This window comes from Brachyistius frenatus, unplaced genomic scaffold (assembly GCF_029030835.1).
Source record: "Brachyistius frenatus isolate BFR_SWC_R1_liver_20210118 unplaced genomic scaffold, ASM2903083v1 Contig_187, whole genome shotgun sequence".
Taxonomy (NCBI): domain Eukaryota; kingdom Metazoa; phylum Chordata; class Actinopteri; family Embiotocidae; genus Brachyistius; species Brachyistius frenatus.
In genome coordinates, this window is record NW_027210786.1 from 448,446 (window position 1) to 470,515 (window position 22,070).

A 22,070-nucleotide genomic window follows, 5' to 3' on the forward strand; every position below is an offset into this window, starting at 1 on the left:
GTACTAAGAGATGTAGAGGCATGGAGAAGAAAGGAGCATTTCACGGGAGAAACCTGAACTGAAGTCTGGGGTTATGTCGTTCCTCTTAGCATTTTCAACTGGGAAAAAATGTACAAAATGGGCAACACACTGTCACACATAACCTTCATGAATGAAATCAAGTCACTTTGAGGCACAAATAACCTTCAATCTGCAATTAGTTATTTTTGCAAGTGCAAAACTGCCTTTATCACTGTCCGACAGACACGTGAGGACGCATCAAATTAGTGTAATGATCATCTTAATGATCATCTTAATAACCATAAGGTGAAGCACAACTGCAATAGGCACCATTAGAGCTTTAGCAGTAGCACAAGCAAACATGTAGGCCGGCATATCTGCTTGAAATAGGAAAATGAACTGCGGCGTCCTCACAGCTTCCTGCAGGTTGATTGGTTGATTGATTGCTTGATTGATTGCTTGATTGATTGATTGCTTGCGCCTGACTAACTTAAATCTGACGGTAACGAATGGAAACAGGAGTTGGGGTCAGAAAAGACAAAATTAGAAGAAGCAGCGGGATCGTGATTGTGCGTCACTTGCAGGTTGCTTTAAAAGTGTTGATTGTAAGCTGCTGAATTTCCTTGGACCATTTATTCATCTATAACACGGATGGTAGGGAACATCTAGAGCCAGCTGTAGCTCATTTGCATAAACCAGAATGATCATGCAGAAAGCAGGATGCACACTTTAAAGTACAGGACTAAATTGATGAAACCCTCTGGACCACATGACAACATGATTGGTCCGCATGGCAACAGCAGGGCCAGCCTTATAGATGTCAGACTGTGACACCGCCAGTGGTATAAGTTACACATTTGGTCGGCAGACTGCCACAACTCTCAGTATTTGCGTCGAGTTAAAACCCTCCTTTTAAATTAGAAGCCCTCTTGTGTTTCACATATGGTCCAGCTACATACCAGCTTTAGACCTGGGCTTGCTTATAAGGTAAATTGTGAAATCAGGTCATAACGACCATTGGTTAGTTATTTAAAAGACAATTGAAGTGTTGTTTTCTAGATTTCAATGCTTTTTAAATTGATCAATCGTGGATTATAATGTTTTGTTTAGATAGGGAAAATTAAGGTTAGTTGCATTTCAATTGCCATGAATGTAAATGTAAAACAAAGTCTTGCTAATCATGTCAGTTTTGAATAACAATTATCGTACCTAATTGCTTGATAGATATATTTATACTGACATTTGTTCCTTTAAACCCTATTTCCTAACGGGTGGTTATTTTCGAGCATTTTGAAAACATTTAATTCTGCATGTATCTGCAATAATAATTTTCTTGTATTTCTAATTGAATGCAGGGCAAGTGCTGAAATTGGAGCATGGAGGAACCAACAGGAAGATATTGACCATCAACCATAGACCTGGGAACAGTCCCCAGCCCTGACAAACAACCTTCAACCAGCAGTTCAGGTAAACGCATGAACAGCACACAACCAGCAGTTCTGCAGTTGCAGCAACTGCAAATATTCAGCTCATTTTATTGAAGATTTTATTGTGCATTTGCACATATTTGTGCATGTGAGTTGTTTAGTCTGTCCTACAGTTAGTTCTGTAGTGTCGTCGTTTTACAGTGCACACAAAGTGCCAAATTCATGCTGAATAACATAACAAGGGGTAAACTGACTAATTATCACTATTTTCCCAAACTGCTCATAAATTCCCTGGATTGTGTCCTAACACTTTGCAGGCTGTGCTTTGCCACCCTTCCTTTTCCTTTGCCCTTTTCGGCTGCTCCGCCATCTTCTTCAGTGCCTGCTGCAGGCTCCATCCCTGGATTACAAGCTCCTGCAATAGTGCTGCGGAATTATATACTGTTGTTATTATAAAGTTCTGGTTTCCTTATTAGTAACATCGATGATTTCAGTTCATTTCTTCGGGTTTAAAGAAGATTGCACCTCTAAATATTTGTGCTTTTATTTCCCCGTCCATTGAACCCCCCCCCCCCCCGCCTCTTTCTCCCCTTCCAATCACGTAAAACAATCTGCAGTGGTGTTTGATTTTTAATGTGAGCTGCCATCCAGCAGACGTGGAGCAACATTAACATTCATTTGTCGTTGTGCTCCTGGCCTTTTGCTCTCAATTTACCTTTGATTTGAGTCCCGGAACCTGTCTAGGGAAATACTTGGCTCTTTATTAGCTGAATGTTTCCCTATGTTCACCAGCTAGTCTGTAACGAAGTCTGTCTGCTGTTTGGCTCTGAGTAGGTAGTGTACGGTGCGTTTGCAGAGGTTTTTCACTGAAAACAGCTGCCTGCTGTTGCCAGTTGCTTCGGTAGATGAGGAGAGAGGACCAAAACAAATCAACAAGCCGATCATAAAGTTCAGCAGAGTGTTTGTTATTACAAGGGACACCTTTCACATTAAACTGTCATTTGATTCATTATTAAAATAAAACAGTTGATTAGAACAAAATGGCTTTAATCAATAACAGTGTATGAATTAACGGTGTGTAACGTGAGAAGAGCTCGTTTGCAGTGACGCATCTACAAAGAATTGTTGTCGAGAGTTTGCGTTATAACGAGTTGCAGCTCGTTGTTTAGCTGTCCGGCCTGTAGCCTCACTGTTTCCCTCTCGCTGCTCTAATAGGGCTGCTTTCAGTTACATCGCCAGTCGTACATTAACCCCCTTGTACGCTACCTGCTCGGCCCCAAACAGCAGTTTGATGCTGCACTTACATCCACCAGCTGGCCAGAAGCACCACTTCGAATGAAACACAATGTGTTAGTGACCACTGGAACGTGTTCAGTCTGTAATGTTCACATGTTTTAGCGGTAATAAGATAATGCATGCCGAAATGGATCCTCCCGAGAGCTCATCAGGTTTTGTGCCATGTTATTATTACGTGGAGAGAGGACATGCTTGCAGATGGAGTCGCACTCTAAAAAGAGAAACCAAAGCGCCGTTACCTCAGTTAATTTGGACTTGATAATGGATGCGAGCAACTTTTGGATTCCTTCTCTGCAAACATCATTCATACCTGCGCCGTGTCCATGAGGGCGGTTTGACAGAGATGTATTTAGTTTCAATGCGCCCACATACACGAAGCTTCATGGAGCCTTTTAATGGCAGATCACGTGGATGATCTCAATGTGCGAGTATGCTCAGTCTTTCATCAACTTACACTTGACTGTTGAAATTCAGTGGCCCATAGCAAAGGGCAGTCTTATGCTTTCAGGTGTGTATATATATATATATATACATATATATATATAAATGATTAATTAATTCAAGACAAGGTTTAGAATTTTTCTGAGTTACTGAGAAACAATAAATTGTTGGCAATAGAACTAGATTCTAGTAAGTTCCTAAAGTGAGTGCAGAGTATTGAAATCCAAATGTACAAAATCACATTTTTAGAGCAACAGATGTCGGATATAATCACAAAGAAAATGTTACTTTTAATCTTATTTACATTTATAATGTAAAAAAATTAAACAGTTGTTGCCAAAAGCTTGGCCAGAGTTTCCACACACCTTGAACCAGAGATTGATGAAGGAAAGAAAACCCAGACCAGCTGGATATCCTACTTGATTTATGCACACTTTTTGTATAGAAGCTTGTGGAAAAAATACACATTTTGATGTGTTTTTGTTAAATAAATGAGGACAGTATCGTCGCCCAGACGGCAACAGTTTGAGAGATGAAGCAAGAGGTTGTCTCTCGTCCCCCAAAATGTTGTTTGCCTTATTAACAATAAGTGTCTGTAGATCCGTCCCACACTTGTTAACGGGAATCCTTGCAGCTTACTGACTGTGGATACCGATTTTCTGACCAACGTTTTTGTAACAGTTTATCATCAAGCATCTGAAGAGTATTATCACTTAGCAAATCCTTTTTAAGTTACCAATCATAACTAGTGACGCAAAGGAAATATGATATGATTAATATCATATTAACAAAGCGGCTTCCCGTTATGGTCACATAGCAGCGACGCGTCAAACATCCTAAATCTGTTATGATGACACCACAGACGACTATCCAGTGTTTACGCTGCCTATTAGAGACTTAAAAACACATTAACGTCCACCTAAATGGAAGCTGAAATGTAAATTAAGCTTTTCCATTACAGCCATTAACCTACAATAGTGTGTGTGTGTGTGTGTGTGTGTGTGTGTGTGTGTGTGTGTGTGTGTGTGTGTGTGTGTGTGTGTGTGTGTGGCAGTGAGTGGATGTGCTTATAGAGCCATTAAACCATCGATACTGAAGTGATCACTTTAAACAACAGCTTTGTTTTAATCACTATCTCCTAAACACCATCAAAACACACACACACACACACACACACACACACACACACACACACACACACACACACACACACACACACACACACACACACACACACACACACACACACACACACACACACACACACACACACACACACACACACACACACACACACACACACACACACACACACACACACACACACAGGCACTTTCAGTAGAGAGATATTGATCATGCGAGTAGGGGCAGGATGTGCAGAATGATCATACTTTAGGAGTTGACCCAGGTAATGATCCAACCGGGCCCTGAGGCGTGTGTGTGTGTGTGTGTGTGTGTGTGTGTGTGTGTGTGTGTGTGTGTGTGTGTGTGTGTGTGTGTGTGTGTGTGTGTGTGTGTGTGTGTGTGTGTGTGTGTGTGTGTGTGTGTGTGTGTGTGTGTGTGTGTGTGTGTGTGGTCACTTAGGCAGGAATCCAAAGCATCGAGTTGACAGAGCAAAGAGGGCTCATTCTTGCTTTTATTCTGGCCCCAACCTCCTCCATGATCAGACCCGTTAGGTTTTATTTAATCAGTTTGCCTCCACAGCAATAAAATGGATGTGAATGAATATTTGTCATAGCTTTGAAAAAAAATTATATTTAAAATGTCCTCTTCCAGAATCCCATCTCATTTTCTCTGTTTTCTCACGTAGCACCAGTTTAAAAAATATTGACCTGTCAACTGCACGGACACTTAAAGTGAAAAGACCGTCTTTGCCCTGGTGAAACAGGTCTTCAATTACACCTTAATAATGGACTCCTTTAAAACGTGGAACTACTCTTTATCTGAAATGATTTATTGGAATCTTTATCTATTTGTTGTGCACAAACAAACAAACAAACATCATGTCCCTGGTTCTTTGAGCAGCTGTGGATTACACACACACACACACACACACACACACACACACACACACACACACACACACACACACACACACACACACACACACACACACACACACACACACACACACACACACACACACACACACACACACACACACACACACAGAGCTGCTGCTTTCGAGCTCAGCTGCTGCAGGCATCTCATGCTGGTGCGACAGTGGGGAAATCTAATATTTAACTTTTATTTAACACTCATGTAGTTTAATGTGATTTGTTATAAAAAAAAAAAAAAAAGTGACCTGTTCTCAGCTGGGATCATCTCATACCAATCAGGCTGATGTATTTTATTCTGTACTCAAATGTTTTCAACAGACGATAGAGCAGTTGGGTGCTTTTCTTCCCCTGCTGTTTTGCCTCACTTTGAGTCGCTCGCATCAAGCTGGCAGGTCAAGGCACATTAGTTCTGGTGATTTTAGTGCATGTGTAGTGCTGTGTTGAAATTCCATATGTGCAGATATCCATGACATTCCTGTCTCTGCAGGGGCCACATCACTTCCACATGGGTTCACAGGTTTTCTCTGAAATACTCCTCACGTCAGTCAGAGCAGGTCAAATTTGGAGCCACGTGTTGGATTATATGTTGTGGATGAAAAGGTGGAATACTGTCGCTGAATATAAAAGTCTGTACCATTATAGGAAAATGTAAACAAACCAGAGATGTGGTGATATCGTCAGGAATATCTGCCAATGCGCTGTTTCTTCTCCGCTCACCAACCTCGTTGATGTGTAAACAAGTCGATGTATTTTTAATTATTTGTCACATAATATTTTATGTGCTATTTTTCCCACTTGCAGTTTTGCACCTCCAGGTGTATGATGAGAGAAATTTCTCCACTGAGGTCTCTTTTTTTTTTTTTTTTTTTCTATTTTGCCATTTAGATGTCATAATCGGCGGTTGGTCAGTTGATCAGGCAGCCGGTCCACCACTCTGCTCCAGACTGAAATAATCTCAACACCTCTAAATTGGATTGTCATGAATTTTTATAACGACGGTCTTCAAAGGGTGAATCCGAATGAATTCGGTGATCCTCTCCAGGGTTGGAAAATAACCTGATGGATAAATGTTCTGTAAATCATTTTTTTTGGGGTCTAAAATCTACTGGCCACTTTGATTTTTTTTATTTTTTATTTTATATCAGCAGTTGGCTGGAGGCGCTAATTTCCCACCCTGATGATTCATCTTCTTGCACCATCAGCTGGTCAGAGTTTTCTCAGATTTAGGGAAACATTTAAACATCTACTCGGTGGATTGGTACCACATTTTGTGCAGATATGTTTGGTATCTGGAGAATGAACCCCTGTTGCTTGAGTGATCCTCTGAACTTTCTTCTGGTGACATTAAGATCAAAATTACATTTTTCCAATACTTTGGTTTTTGATTATGTACCTGCTTTCAATTAGCATTGAGTAGCAGCGCTCTGCCAAAGTACAGATTTACACAGCTGCTGGCATGGCTGTAGACTCATCTTGTTTCATATTAGACAGAATATTTTAGATTCATTTTTTGAGTCCTTAAAATCGTTCTTGTACGTCTTTGATTTTATTCCCTTCTAACCTGGGATCTACTTTTTAGAGAGCTCGAGCTCCTTGCTGTTTGTCTTTAAAACCCACAGGGATTGGATATCAGTCAATAGACATACATTTACTTTAACAGACAAAGATAAGGTCAAGAGGAGGAAATGAAACGGTGACAAATTAATGGCTGTCATTGGTCAAAATGATGTCCAAGTATTTTTGGCTGGAGTTCCTCTCAGCAGGAGTGTCTCTGTATCACTTTCACATTTCTCTTTCTGATGATTTTGCCAGAAACAAAGACATCATAAATTATATGTGAACACGTGATGATCCCCAGACTCTGCATTTTGAGGAGCTTAGGGGGTATTGCACCACGCCTACATATCATTACCTACAGTATATCGTCATGTCAGCGATAACACCAGCTGTGACATTACTGTCACGCCAATGCATGAAATACAGCCCCAGATACTCTGTTAATAACTCCCTCTGAGCACAGATTCACTTTTCAAAGAAGCTTCACGAGAGTCTTTGTTTCCTCTTGGACCTTATCCACTTTTCCCTGCCTATACCTCCCGACATGAAGCTGAAACACAGCAGCTCATAGCCTCCCCATGCTGCCTGGTTTTAGAGTTTGTCCTGTCAGATTAAGCATCTACTGCAGAGGCAATATATATATTTTTGGGGATTTAAGGTGAAGCACATGCTGTAAATGAGGATCCAGAGTGACAATGGAAATTGAATACAGGCCTGATGTTGTTGATCTTTCAGATTTTTCCTCAAATCTGCTGCACGTGTTCAGCACATGGAGAACACCCTGAGAAAATAATTTTTGTTCACCTCTTTTTACGCTGCTGCTCAGATTTGTTGTGGAATTTCACCATTTCCTCCTGAGTCCGGTTTTTGAGCCTCCCAGTATGGTCTTTCAACCTGGAATCATTTTATTTCCGGGAGTACTTTTGCAGTAGCCAAGTTATAAATGCATTATAAAGCAGAACAAGTCAAAATGATGAAATAATTATATAGGAAAATATGGTTAGAGAAATAAGAAGAAATAGAAATAAGTGAATATGTCCCCACTTGTTTGCTATATGTCGGCTCTGTGAGAGAACTGAAACAAACAGGTTAAAAAAAATGCTCTTTGAAGGAACTTTTTTTTTGTTTTTGCATCACTGTTTTACATTTTTAATCACCGATTCTTTGTTTATTGTTACTCGTGGTAATTGTTAACACTCGCTGCCCGCGGCTGTTCTTGAGAAACCATTGATTTGGAATTCTGGAAAAATGCACAAACATTTGGGGATTAAGGCAAATAATCAACCTTCAAGTCTTCTGTTGCTGTGAAACTGAAATGAGGGAAAATGAGATTGAGGGTAAACAGAAAAGCAACAACAGATGAGCAGCTTTTGCTTTGGCGGAAAAGACCAGACCATCAAATCTATACAGTTTACATCATGGATGCACATGATGATGATAAAATGTAAAAGAGGAAGGCAGATGCTTCCTCAAGCTACCTGTGTAAGCTCTAACATGTGCTTGTTATACACAAGTATGTGAAGACTGATCCCAAATGTGAACAAAATGTGAAAAACAGTATTGTCTGCCTCCTGTCCCCAGCATCTGCTCTTCGGTAAAAGCATAAACAGACCACATAAAATACAATAGTTCAGCTGAACGCTCAAAACAAAACAAAACAAACGATTCACACGCTTCTGTCCTGTAGGACATGATTTATGGGTCACACGCAACTAATTTAAATTCGGGGGGACAAATTAATCCGACATGAGTTGAGGGAAGCTCAGTCCATGTGATTAAATGCAAACCTCTCTCTCTCTCTCTCTCTCTCTCTCTCTCTCTCTCTCTCTCTCTCTCTCTCTCTCTCTCTCTCTCTCTCTCTCTCTCTCTCTCTCTCTCTCTCTCTATATATATATATATATCTCAGATCTGTGATGTCTCGTATTTATTTAGTTTTTATTGAAATGTTGTTGTTTTTTTTTTAACTTAAAATTAGTTTTGCAAATTGTTTTTGTGCGTAATTAAGATGCAGCATCCGACTGCGTGTCACTCCTGAACACCGATCAATAATTTAACGATTGTTTTTAATAAATCAATAATGACCTGTATTTCTTTAATCCTGCAATGTCATTGTGCAAATAGTTAATTATATATATATATATATATATATATATATATATATATATATATATATATATATATATATATATATGTTATATATATATGTATATATATATAATAAAGTCATTGTACAACCCACTGAACATCCCAATCGTATACAACTGCACAAGTCGATAACCACCGACAGAGACAATCAAGGCAAAAAACAGTATTTTATCTTTGTATTAATATTATTTAATACTGTATATAAATAAAGCTGCTACTGGTTTTATTTTTATAAATATATATATATATTCAATAAGATCTAACCAACTTAGCATAGTAGCTGCTCTGTTGGTCTCGCTGCAGTTTGCACACACACACACACACACACACACACACACACACACACACACACACACACACACACACACACACACACACACACACACACACACACACACACACACACACACACACACACACACACACACACACACACACACACACACACACACACAGAGTAGAGATTATGTTGACTCAGGAGAATCAGCTGCAGCAGCGATGCCTTTGATCACTTAAATCTGATTTTTAAAATTTTTTTATTTGCTGCTTCTTTGTTCAAACACCAAATCCTGGAGAAGAGTGAGAGGTTGGTGAGGTGAAGGACGGACAGGTTCACTTCCTCAACCTGCAGTCAGTGCCGTCATTTCATTCCTTTTACCTCTGCACTCTGTTTAGTGGATAGAAAACAGACAGTCAACATGTCTGAAGTAGTTCCGCTGCACTTACGGTGGGACTCTATTCAATAAATGCACAACAAATAAGGAACACCTGGTCATTTTGCTGACTGTTCATTTGTTTTGTTTTTTGCCAAGAGTTAAATATCACGATTGATACCATCTTAAACATTAAGCCACACACAGAAGTTTAGGTTTGGTTTAGTTAAGCTGAAGTTACTTTAAGCCCCCCCTTTAAACTACCTCAAACTAAATTTTAGATTTTGCCCTTTGTACAAAGAATAATCTTTTTAAACATTTCAATTAAAAGGTTTTTAGGGTGCTTATTTGTGATATTATTACCATTAGGCAACTGCTTCCCTTTCTTTTCAATCCTTGTGCTAAGCTTAGCTGACCAGCTGCAGCGTCATAGCTGTTTACTGCTCAGACAAGATGATTTAAGTCTGAGCAAAAAAAAAAAATACTTTTGTGTATTTTCCAAATTAAGAAACTATTTCTTTTTAACTGACTGACTGAAGAAACACAAAAGTCTCACTGAAGAATTCAAGTGAGTTCATGTTTCCTGCTCGACTCAATAAACTGCTTTATGTTTAATTTGAGAATTACAGCCTGCAGTGACGTTTTTCACGGACAGGCTCGGCTGTTGTTACGTGTTTATGAACTTGATGTTAGTTTAAACAACAGTGGCCTAATTGATGACATATTTTAGCCTCTCAGCTGTTTGTTTTCAGTCGTTAAAACACATTGGGTGTCTGCAGCTGTAGCACTGCTAATACATCATCAGCGTCCCCTGTGAAGAAACATTAGCCTCACATGCAACCCTCTGAGACATTTTTTCTGACGTTTTTACAGTTCATGTTTGGGATATTAATGATGCACACATTTTGTGGGCAAAGTGTTTTTACTTAGAAGTCTGTTTTGTATCACATTATGACATTGCTACTAAACACACTGCAGCCTGTCTCCAAGCATATTTGTTTTGTATTTTTTTGTTCACTCTCTCTGCTTAACATTCTCTTAAAAACAAAGACGAGTCAAAGTGGTTACTGGAAAAAGGCAACTAATTCACACGAAACCACAGTCTCCATGTTTCCCTCGTTGGGTTGTTTTATTAGATTGTTCAGGACTAAACAAAGAAAGGATCAAGGGCGTTTTTCACTCTTGGACCAAGGTTTGAACAAGGTTCTGTTTGGTTTCACATTTCAACTTTTCATGACATACTTGCATCCCTATAATTAACACGGATTGGTTTGTAGTTGGTGTGTGTCTGACGTCGGCGTTAAACACAGCTGCCCATATGCAAGGTCGACCTGTGGGAAATAATGACAGTAGTTGTTGAGAAATGTCAGTGCGGGAGTGATGGACTGACCATCATTACCATCCGATGCTAGTCACATGGCATTAAATTTATATATATTCATATTTTTCATTTGCCATAAGTACCCGTCTTTATAACACTGCTTCTTATTTAATACATTATAGATCCTGCCTCTGCAGTAGGAAAGTATTTTGCCTTGCATTGTACAGCCAGAGCCACACAGATGTGGTTAAAGGAAGCACAATGAAGCGCCTGCATGGCTTTTTATTGATGTTTTAATGGAGTTGTTTGTTGCAAATGGCAGAGGCTCTTAACAGGTCAGCAACCTTATTTGACCTGTCTTTAATTATGTCAATTATGTTGAAAACTGACCCTGAACAACAGTGTGTTATTGATCATGGGGTACATTAACAGTTGGTGAGGAGGAGGAGGTCATCAGCCAAACAAAAGAGAAAAAAACCTCCCATATAAGCAGAGCAGTAAGTACTTATTTTCCCGGCCCCTTGCCATTGAACCGTAGATAAGACCCATGGTGAGGTTTTGTTGCTGCACCTTGTCTGGCATGATTTATTCATCTGCTGCATCTTCAGAGCACAAAGCATGTCCAGACGTATAAACCTTCCTATTAAGTTACTTATACACACACACATCCGTACGCATTTTATTTTGTTTTTTTGTCAAAGCCAAAAGTGTTCGAAATAGTCAACATTTGTTGAGACGTCCAGTTTCTGCACAATAGCTGCCATTTCAACAGCATTTCACCGCCTTGTTGTCTTCAATTCGAACAGCAGAGAAAACTCTATGTTGAATTAAACCTGCCTTCAACAGCTTTCAAATAATGTTACAGAAGCTGAATACCTCTGGGCTGAAGATCGTCTGTGGGTTTCATTTGTCCCAGCATTTATAAATGATTATTTCAAATAAAGTAAAAAAAAAAATAGCCATCAAACTGAGAGCAAAAGCCAACTCAATCTCGCCCGGGGTTTTTTTTTTTTTTTATTGACAGAGAGGTGACTTTGTTAGGCCGTAAACAGCAGTTTTACAAAGCAGTAACTCACTGCTTCTCAAACTCCTGTTTTGTCCTCTTTTGACTTATTTTAATGGGCATAACAGCTTAATTATCTGGTGGTGATGGTGGGAAAGATCTATGAATTATGAAAAACAAACATTTTTCACAGCAGAGTGAAAGACGTAAACGCATTCCTTACGCCCCGTAACGGCACCTTTAGCAGATCATACCGAAACAAAACTCTATAAGTTGAAAGCTTTAAATATAATCTTTTTCATTGCTTATTGCTACGTGATAGCGACGAGTTACAACTTTTGAAATCGGCACAGCTCAAAATGGAATCAATGTAGTGGTACATTTTGGTAAGTTCTCTGTCACAGATGATGGAAACTACTCTTCCTCCATTACACAGGAGACTCACAGATGAGTCCTTCAGGGAGTAACAAAACACTGAAGTTACGCAGCCGTCAGCAGTGTGTCTGCGTCACTCGGTCTCATTATTTCTCAGCTCCTTCGTTATCTCTCTGTCGTCTGCCAGCCTGCAGTCTGCTTTATGTGAGGCACGCTGTCTTCAATTGGGCCGGAGTTTGAGGTGAAGCTGGGCCCGGGATCAGTGAAGCTGCTGGTTTTCGCCGTTGCCAAAGTGCGTATGTCGCTGTCAGGGCCTCTTAGACGCGTAAGACGCGGAAACTCCGTCTGAGCAATTGGATCTCGCGTATCTCCTGCTGCTGGTGAGCGTCGGCAACGAACATGGAACAATGATCTTATACAGTCGGTCTGACACGATCACGCAGAAACAGAAAATGTTACTATTTAGCATCCTCTACGATCGAATATTTGTGTGACTCTCAGATTTTGGCACGGTGTTGACATATCATTCATAACAAGAGGAATGTTCATAAAGTAAAAAAAATAAAATGGTGAAAGGAAGCCTTGTTGTCAAAAATGGAGCCAGGATTTTTTTTTTTTTCCAGCATGCAAGTGCCAAAACAGTGTTTGTTATACTTGATTAAATCCTTCTGCTCAAATATAAGAACATTTTGATTTTTGGATGGACCTCTGGGACTCTTGCATTCATAATGTTATTATAAACACCCATCACACCTGGAACAGGCTAGAACCTGGTAGTGTTTGACAAACAACAGCCAATTAATTAACATTTCTTTTCAGCTTTAACCTAAAAACAGAAATTGAATTGCATCAGTGCCTTTTTAGCCCTGATTCCTTTGTTAGGTGTTACTTTGACTGTTCAATGCTTCAGTGCTCTTGGCTCCCATTGAGGAGAAGAAGCATAAACATGTGGATTTTACTTACTAAAAGACTGTATTTCACTGTTCATAGATACACTTGTATAGGTACCTATTAGATATTTTACAATCTGAGAGGTAGAAAGGTGATGGAGAATGTGATTATTATAATAATAAATGCAAAAGTCTAAGTATCAGTGACACACAACCTTGTAAATTTGACTGTTTTAGCATTTATTTACTTGTGATTAGATCTGGAGATTAAGGAAGTACATTTTATTATGAATTTTTAGACTAACTTCCACATTAATGTCACATTTTTAATCAATTATCTGTTAAGTTTTTTTGACACTCTTTCTGTGGACTTTTGAAATGAATTGCATTTGCCTATTTTTGTTTACTGTTCTACAGCTGACTGTGAAGCAGAGTGCCCTGCTGACAATGAAAATTCAAATGAAATTGACTTTTTTTTCATTTTTTTTTTTTTTTTAAACCATTATCTCAACAGACCTGCAAAACCACTCAAGTAAACAGACGCAGTAACCACACCAGTGTGTTTAATATGTTGTGGATGGAGAGTATCTGATGGAAAGATAAGCACATAATAACATAATAAGGGCGGCACGGTGGTGCAGTGGTTAGCATTGTCGCCTCACAGCAAAAAGGTTCCAGGTTCGAATCCGGTCCTGGGCCTTGCTGTGCGGAGTTTGCATGTTCTCCCTGTGCTTGCGTGGGTTCTCTCCGGGTTCTCCGGCTTCCTCCCATCATCCAAAAACATGCACCTCAGGTCAGGTTACCTGGCGCCGCGCTAGTGGCAGCCTGCTGCAGCATCTCCTCCCTGAGAGCCCCCCTGCTGTAGCAAAGAAATTTCCCCTCGGGGATTAATAAAGTGAAAATTAAATTTAAATTAAATTAACACACAAAGCACATGTGGGTATATTGTGTGTTATTATGTGGATTTCTACAGAGGAGGTCACAGTACAGGTCATAACAAAGCCACTCTTATGCTTTATATGCACTCCCTCATGCCTAGTGATAGATTACTTTACACAGCTCTCATCTGTGCCAAGACCTCCTCAGGTAATATCTAATAACAGTGGAGATATGAGCTGATATTAACGTTTGACAGGACAGCAGATGGGAACGTCCTCAAAATCAGGTGCTGCATCTGTCTTTGCCAATAAACAAACAGTGGATATGTCTTTTATCCGATCCACAAAAGAAGACCATTAGTTTCGCTCTGACAGGTGTATCATGATGTTTTCCTTCTACGGAAACTACATTTCTCACATTATTTGTTTTTTTTAACCAATCAGTCTTGTGGAAAAACTTGAGAAAATATTCCTCGCTGAGGTCAAATATCTCGATCTCATTCCTCAAGAGGCTGCGATTAGTGCGATTAGCAGCGCGGCGAGCAAGCAGCCAGAAGTAACATTAACAGAGATCTGATCGCTGTCTCGGACTTGGCCGTGAATAAACACTTACAACACGCCCTCAAACCATTTTCTGTCCATCTGGTTCATCCCAGCTCTCCTCAAAGAGAAGCTCATTTAAAGGAATACTTTAACTTAACGCGGAGTCTGCTTTCCTGCTGGGAATAAGATGAAAAGATCAATTACAAAAGTTGGTTAGCGAAGCTGAAGACTGTGGGGAAAGGGTAAGCATGGCTCCCTCCAAAAGTTTAAAAACATCCACCCACTGCCTGCTGGTTAAAGTGGCGTGATCTGATATGAAAACCTCAAATGACACTAATCACGGCTACTCCAAAGGAGAGTCATTTGAACAAATGCATTATAATGTGGTTGTTTTACTTCAAAGTTGGATGTAGCACAATTGCTATTAACTCCACTACTCCCATATGATGTGTGAAAGTCTGAAGCTAAGCTAACTAAGTGCTGCCTCTGGCTTCGTATTTAACACGGATATTAACACGATATCAAAGTCATACTGTATCTAACTCCCAGAAAGAAAAAAAAAAGGGAATAAGCATATTTCCCAAAATGTCTATTCTCCTTCAGGGCAAACTTCACAGAAACTTAAAAGGGCCAGCGGGCTTTCTGTCACTTTGATGCCTTCCCATCATTTCTCTGCTCAGACTGAACTCTCAGCTCTCTCTGAAAATGTCTCCAGGCTCCACACAAAATCTCTTTGTTTCTCTGCGCTCTCTTATCATCTCTAGATTTCCTTCCAGATGTCACCTCTTTTTCGATGGTATTTGGGTTTCCCCTTCTTTGTTCCGCTAATATTATCACAGTACAGCCCTTATGTATGTTTCAGTATAATATGCGCTTTCTGTATTTTAGAGTCAAGTTGAGGACAGTACTATTATTCTTTTAAAACCCTTTTCCTCATCACTTCTCTTCAACGGTTATTCCTCCTGTATTATCTTTCCTCCTACCTGCTCAGGAATTTTCCATTTGTGAGAGCATCACCTCACTTTGTTCTACACTAAAGCATTTGACATTGCCTCCAACAATCTAAAGTTTTTTTCCTCAAGAGTTTATTTTTTTGTTGTTGTTGTTGCCAGAAGCAAAGATTTAAAATCCAATCAGAGATTTTACCTCATGCTAAGACATCCTGCACAGTTTCATGTCTGATTTTTACTTAAAAATAAAAATAAATAAACTTCCTCAAAAACTTCCTCTCATCCTCTGTCTCTTTCTTACTCTCTCTCTCTCTCTCTCACACACACACACACACACACACACACACACACACACACACACACACACACACACACACACACACACACACACACACACACACACACACACACACACAGAGCAACAGAGAGAGAATTCAAATCAGTTTTTTTTTTACTTCTTGTGTGGTTACTGGATGATCATATATAAGGTGAATTTTGTTTTATAAACCGTTGTGTGAAATTTCTGCAAATGGCTATGTTGTTTGTTTACAGTAAAAAGGACACATAAAATGGGGAGACGCTTCCTGATTGGCTCTCATAAGACTGTCTTATATACACCAACCGACTAAAGATGGGGGAAAGGCATCCTGACAGACCCAGACAGCTTTGTATTTCACTTATATTAGATTAGACATCAAGAGCAAGTCGTTTCCTGCCAACCGTACGGGTAAACAACGAGTTCACCACTGCATGACAACATCTGTCAATACATCTGTCTCTTGGCTAAATCAAGTTATGGCGTGATGGATGCAGGGAGGCTTAACATACGGTAAACTTTTAATAGGATTGTGTGGAGAACACATGCATCAATAAATTGCAATTTACTGCAGTATTAAAAGTCATTCTGCTTAGTTTCACCCTCCAGATTGTGTCCCAAATTGTTTTATATTTATATATAAATATACTTCAAAGGAAATTCCAATCCCAGCCTCATAAAATTGACCAGATGGAGCAACAATTTATTTGGTCTGCTTTCAGCAGAGGATTGAGAGGTTGAAATTATTACACATGCCAGCATCCACTGTGTCTTAAATATCCTGGAACCAGACATTTCATCCCCCCATCAGCTCCACCAAAGGTGCAATTGACCCCCAGCTCTGACCTCCCTGCAGTGGATGGAAATTAAAATGAGGTCACACATCTCGAACAAGTTATTCGCATGTGGATTATTATACCTGTAACAATTCCAAAACAATCAACATCAGAACGTAAAGTCCTGTTTCTGGAAGTATGTTTCTTTCTTGGCAAGTGACGGCGTCCTTCAAATGATCACGAGGATTCAAAAATTTTTGCCCAGACAGTGTTTAATGGAAATAAAAACACAAATCCCTGGTCTTCGGGGCCAATCCCCTCTCACTCACACGAATGTTGGAAACCACATGCACGGAAGTGATGCTACTTTTGTCTCAAACAGACCCAGACACAAAATAACTGGGACTGTTTATACTGCAGTCTAATTCAGGAAGCTATACCTGTCAAAAAAAAGTTTAATCCACGCATCTTTTGGTCTCATCAAAGTTGAGTATAAGAAGCTTCAACAACATGATTTAAAGACAAAAACCTTTTAAAATTTCAGTTTTTGAATGATTAATGGAACACTTGGTGACGGCCAGATGAATCATACTGCTCTAATAAGAGGAAATATTTGAGGGCTTGATTTCTCAAAATGAAAACCCACGCCTTTTTACTTGTCTCTGCATTTTGTCCTCCATCACCCATCCGGCTGCCAGCAGAAAAGACTCGGACAAAAAGTTCATGGAAAAATAAATATCGAGCTCAGACACAAAGCCTTACTTCTGCAGCCGATTCAAAGTAATGAGGTTCTTTTAATTCAATTACTTGATTAGATTTGAGATCATACTGAGAGTTAGTATCCATAGTCAAACAAAGGTCAGGGGAATGTGGTGAGACAGAGACGACAGCTAGGTGCCTTAATGGAGGACGACTTTAGCTCGGTGCAGGACTGGCTGTGTAATGTTGGAAAAATATACTGTGAAATTCGAACAGCGCAGGCATAAAAGAACTAATACTAGTCGTCTGAGAGCCAAAACCCCAGAAGAGCCTCAGACTTGTAATGAATCCTGGAAAAAGATCTTAAGCACTCTGACGTACATAAAAAGTTCAAGACAATCATGCAATATGCCAAAAAGGTGATAGGAGATCCCAAAGAAACACTCCAGGATGTTGAAGGCAAGCTCTGGAAACATCTTAAACCTACAATAACTGATTCAGGCAGAGGGACTGAGATGAGTCACTGTAGAAGGTTTGTTGCTTTAGAGCTCGGGTTGTTTTGTTTTCTTGACTATCAGCATTACTTCAAGCTATAATGTTAGACTATATAGACACTACTTGACATATAAATGAATGTCCATTACGTTCATCCTGTTTGCAAATGAGTTCAAAAAAATGTTGATTACGTTTATCACCACCAGATAAATTTGTCTTTATTTCGCAGTATACAGAGTTTTTAAATCTGCTGTGCACACACGCGCACACACACACACACGCACGCACGCACGCACGCACGCACGCACGCACGCACGCACACACACACACACACACACACACACACACACACATATTCTAGTTTGTTGATAATATATGGTTGGGGGAAAAAAACAAGTAAATCAGGGAAGAAGCTTCTGCTCTTTGGTTGTGTCATGCTGCAGTCAGATTTAGGATGCAGTTTTAGTGGACAAATTCTGTCATCATTTAGGCTGCCAAAGAGGCTCTCCTGGACATATGGTGAGCTCTTCTCTCTCTATTCCAGGTTACAATGGAAATATGGGACATATGAACCATTATAACAAGTCAGTGTATTTTCAATTACAAAACAGCATGAAAGTGTAATCTGTAAATCTCAGAGGTTTTAAGGATGGTGGCCAGGGAACAGAGCTGGCTACAGCAATGAATTCACTTTTGTGGAATGTAGTTTGACATTCATATTTTTATTATTATAATTCTTATTAGCTGTCAACAACAGAGGTCAAGCCTAAATTCTGAGCTTGTACTCATATTTCTGTGTGCCATCATCTGTGTATCCCTTTAGAACAAATCTATATATATTTTAAAGAATGGTCCAAAACAGGATGAATGTTGAGGATAAAAATACTTGTGTATTGGTCATTTATTGACGTAAAGAGCCCTGGGCTCACAGTATCATCCAGAGGTTGCTGTTGCATTGTACGTACAGTATGATTACGACATGACTTCACTTCACATCAGAATGACCAAGCTGAATCATCTCTGAAAGGTGGACTTTCAGATTAATGCTGTAGATGAAATTCCTCTGTTTATGGTGACCATCCGTTAGATCCATCCCTTTAACAAAAACAGATGTCTGCAAACTATGAGCAAATGTCAACAACTTGGCAAATAGCCTGTCAAAGTGAGAGAGCTAAATGAAGGGATTACGATCAGGCACTTTGTTTTTAACTGGAGCTGTAACTGCTTCAGCATTTGGCTGAAAGTATTGTACATCAAATGTATTTTTCCTCTGTTGTGTCTTTTAAAACGGGGAGCTTTTGTGTTGCATGTATAGCTGTCATTGCTGCCTAATTAACAGCCTAAATCTTTTCCCATCTTTTTTTTTTTTTTTTTGTACCTGAAAATCTCAGCATCCTCTGTAGTTATAACTTGTTTACAAAGCAGGATTGCAGTGCCAGTAATGGCGAGTCTTTCTCCCCACTGAAAAACAGCTGTGAAATGGCATTTTAACAGCTGCAGAAACCACGTACTGGCCAAGACAGGCGTGCACAACCTATACAGTATGTGATTTTCCATGATTATACCATACTGACAAGCTCAGGGTGGCATCTTTTGTGTCTTTAGACTGTTTTTACTTGTTGAAATACTGTTGGAAAAATTACTCAGGGGCTTGGTTCAGAATCAAACATATCGGACATTTATTCTTGCAAGAAGGAGCAAATACATGCACCCTCAAAGAGAGGCGTGCAGCAGTGCTCCCAGATCTCCTCCGTAGGGCAGCTTTTATACAGTGTGACAAACAATTGACAGTCACCCCCAATTCCTTTGTATCTGCTTTCATATGGTAATACTGAGTTGGTTGTTGGTCACAAGATAAGGACACAGGGGAGTCGTCAATTAGATGCGGAAAGTAAAACAAAAGGAATCACTTGCAAATAAGACAGACAACAAAAGAGACTTTTCGGAGCCTGCTTGACAAAGAAACTTTCCGGAGCCACAATGCAAACAAGAGGAAGAGACAAATCTTTTTTTTTTCCTCATCAAATACAGTTCTATAAAAAAAAAACATAAAAAAAATAAACACTGTGCAGCCATGGCAAGACAACATGTCCAGTGGTGTTTACAATGAAAGAAGCCTTTAAGATAAAAAGATGTCTTGACACTGAATGCTGAAAGGCAGCCATGGCTTGTCTAATATTTATTTAATATACATGCTGTTGCAGAGGGGTGATTTGAGATGATTCATCGGTCAGGTTTTGGCTGAGGCTTTGACATCTGGTTCAATAGAAACCCCTCTGGTGAAGATGAAATGGACGTTTGCAATCAGTGGTTTGCACTGAATGAGCTCTTTGGAAACCACTGGGTGACTTAGCCATAGTGGTTTCCAAAGAGCCTTTTTCTTCCCAGCGAAGTAAAGATTACAGAAGGATCCCACAGAGCGTATGAGGGACTTGTTTACAATATGTATAATACCGTTTTATGCAGACTTATGGTGGAAACGAGACGCTTCCTACATTGTCCTTATGGAATTTCTTCCGACACGTAAGCCTTGAAATTGACTATGAACTTTATTCGTAGTCGTGTATCACAATGCGACGAGAGAGAGGAAAGATGCTGGTAATTTATCAGCTCCTTATGTTTGTCAGCCGAGTATGTAGAGCAAAGAGGAACGCCTTGGCAGTATGTCAGTTTGTTTGCGCAACACACAATACATCTATTTCCAGGGACTCCCAAAACAACATTATAGATCTGCCTGAAAGGACGAACACATCATTTGACAAAACAAATAACATAAATATATAACCAAGTACAAGTGACAGGCCATTGGTTACAATAAACACGTGGTTGAAGATGTGAAAGATCATGGTTTACAATGAAGTATGTAAGTTACGCTCAACTGGCAACTAACAGTGACGTCACCCACTGGTTTGTCACTATTGTGTTTTTTTGGAATCATAAATGACCATACTATGATGAGTTCGGGAGGAACTCCGCTTCTCAGTATTATGCTGGTGAAATGTTTGTGCCAACGCTGATAGCTGCTGCAGTTCACTCAGTCACTCTAACCTGCTCGTTCTGGCTCTGCTTTTGGCGTTGTTGGTTTCACTAAGATTTAATGTTATGTATGGTTAATAGGTGAGGCTTACTGTAGATTCTTTAGTAGAATCCTCGCTGCATCTCAGATACTTTAAGAGCTCCCGAGATAACTGTTGTCGTCGTTGTTGTTGTTGTTGTTGAAAGGATGCTGTTGATCTCCTCAACTTGTTTGCTACCTCTAATTCTGCGAAAAATACTGAATTTTTAAGCAATCTTTTAATCATGTTTCGCTGCATGCATGGGGCAGCTTACGAAGAAGAAACAAAGGCGAGGTGGGAGAGTGAAAATCATAGAACAAAGGTCTGTCAGTTCGAAACTCGGGTTGACTGCGGTCCCTGAAAGGAAGCAATCAGAGTTCAGCTTGGACTGGAGTGAGTCAATCTTTACAAAAGTGCCCTCTAAAGCCTTTTCATTCGCATAACGCCTAGCATTATTGTGGGCACTCTCTGCATTTCCTATGTTTCTTCCTATCTGTAGTTCAACAATACATTTCTGCAGTACGTCACCAGTTATTATTAGTTTTGTTATTATTCTCCTGCGTTTCGCTGTCCTCGAGCTATTTTTCCTATCTCTCCAGAACACCATTCACTTTTGCTTTTATAGCAAATGCCAAGTACTCTGAAAAGTGACAAACATTTTCCTCAGATTCCCGCTGATTCACAGCTTTATTGATGCACATAAAGGTACTCTTCAAAGGGTAGACGGAGTGAGCCTCGCATGACTGAGGCACCGCAGTCTGTTTGAAGAACCACCAGATTTAACTGTCTTCGCATTAAGTGAAACATACGAACGTTAAACACAGATAATTGCAATTCCTAGCACTTCCACATCGGCTTCACTTTTCAGAAGCTACGTCCACTTTTATGTAGTCTATGGCTATGACACACAAACTGCTCTCCAATTATAGTGGTAAGATAATCCATTAATCTAAAAGGAGCCTTGTAAATTAGATATTGTTTTCAATTTGATACGTATGTGCAATTTTACTTGTACTCTTTCCACAATATTTGAAAACACAAAATAATAATAATAATTGTAATAAAATACGTGAAACACACTAATAATTCTCTGTGTCCAGCAGCTGAGGCGCAGAGATAAAACTTTTTTTTATTTTTTTATTTTATTTTTTATACAGCCAAAAACTTTCGATAAAAGCTCATCTTGTTT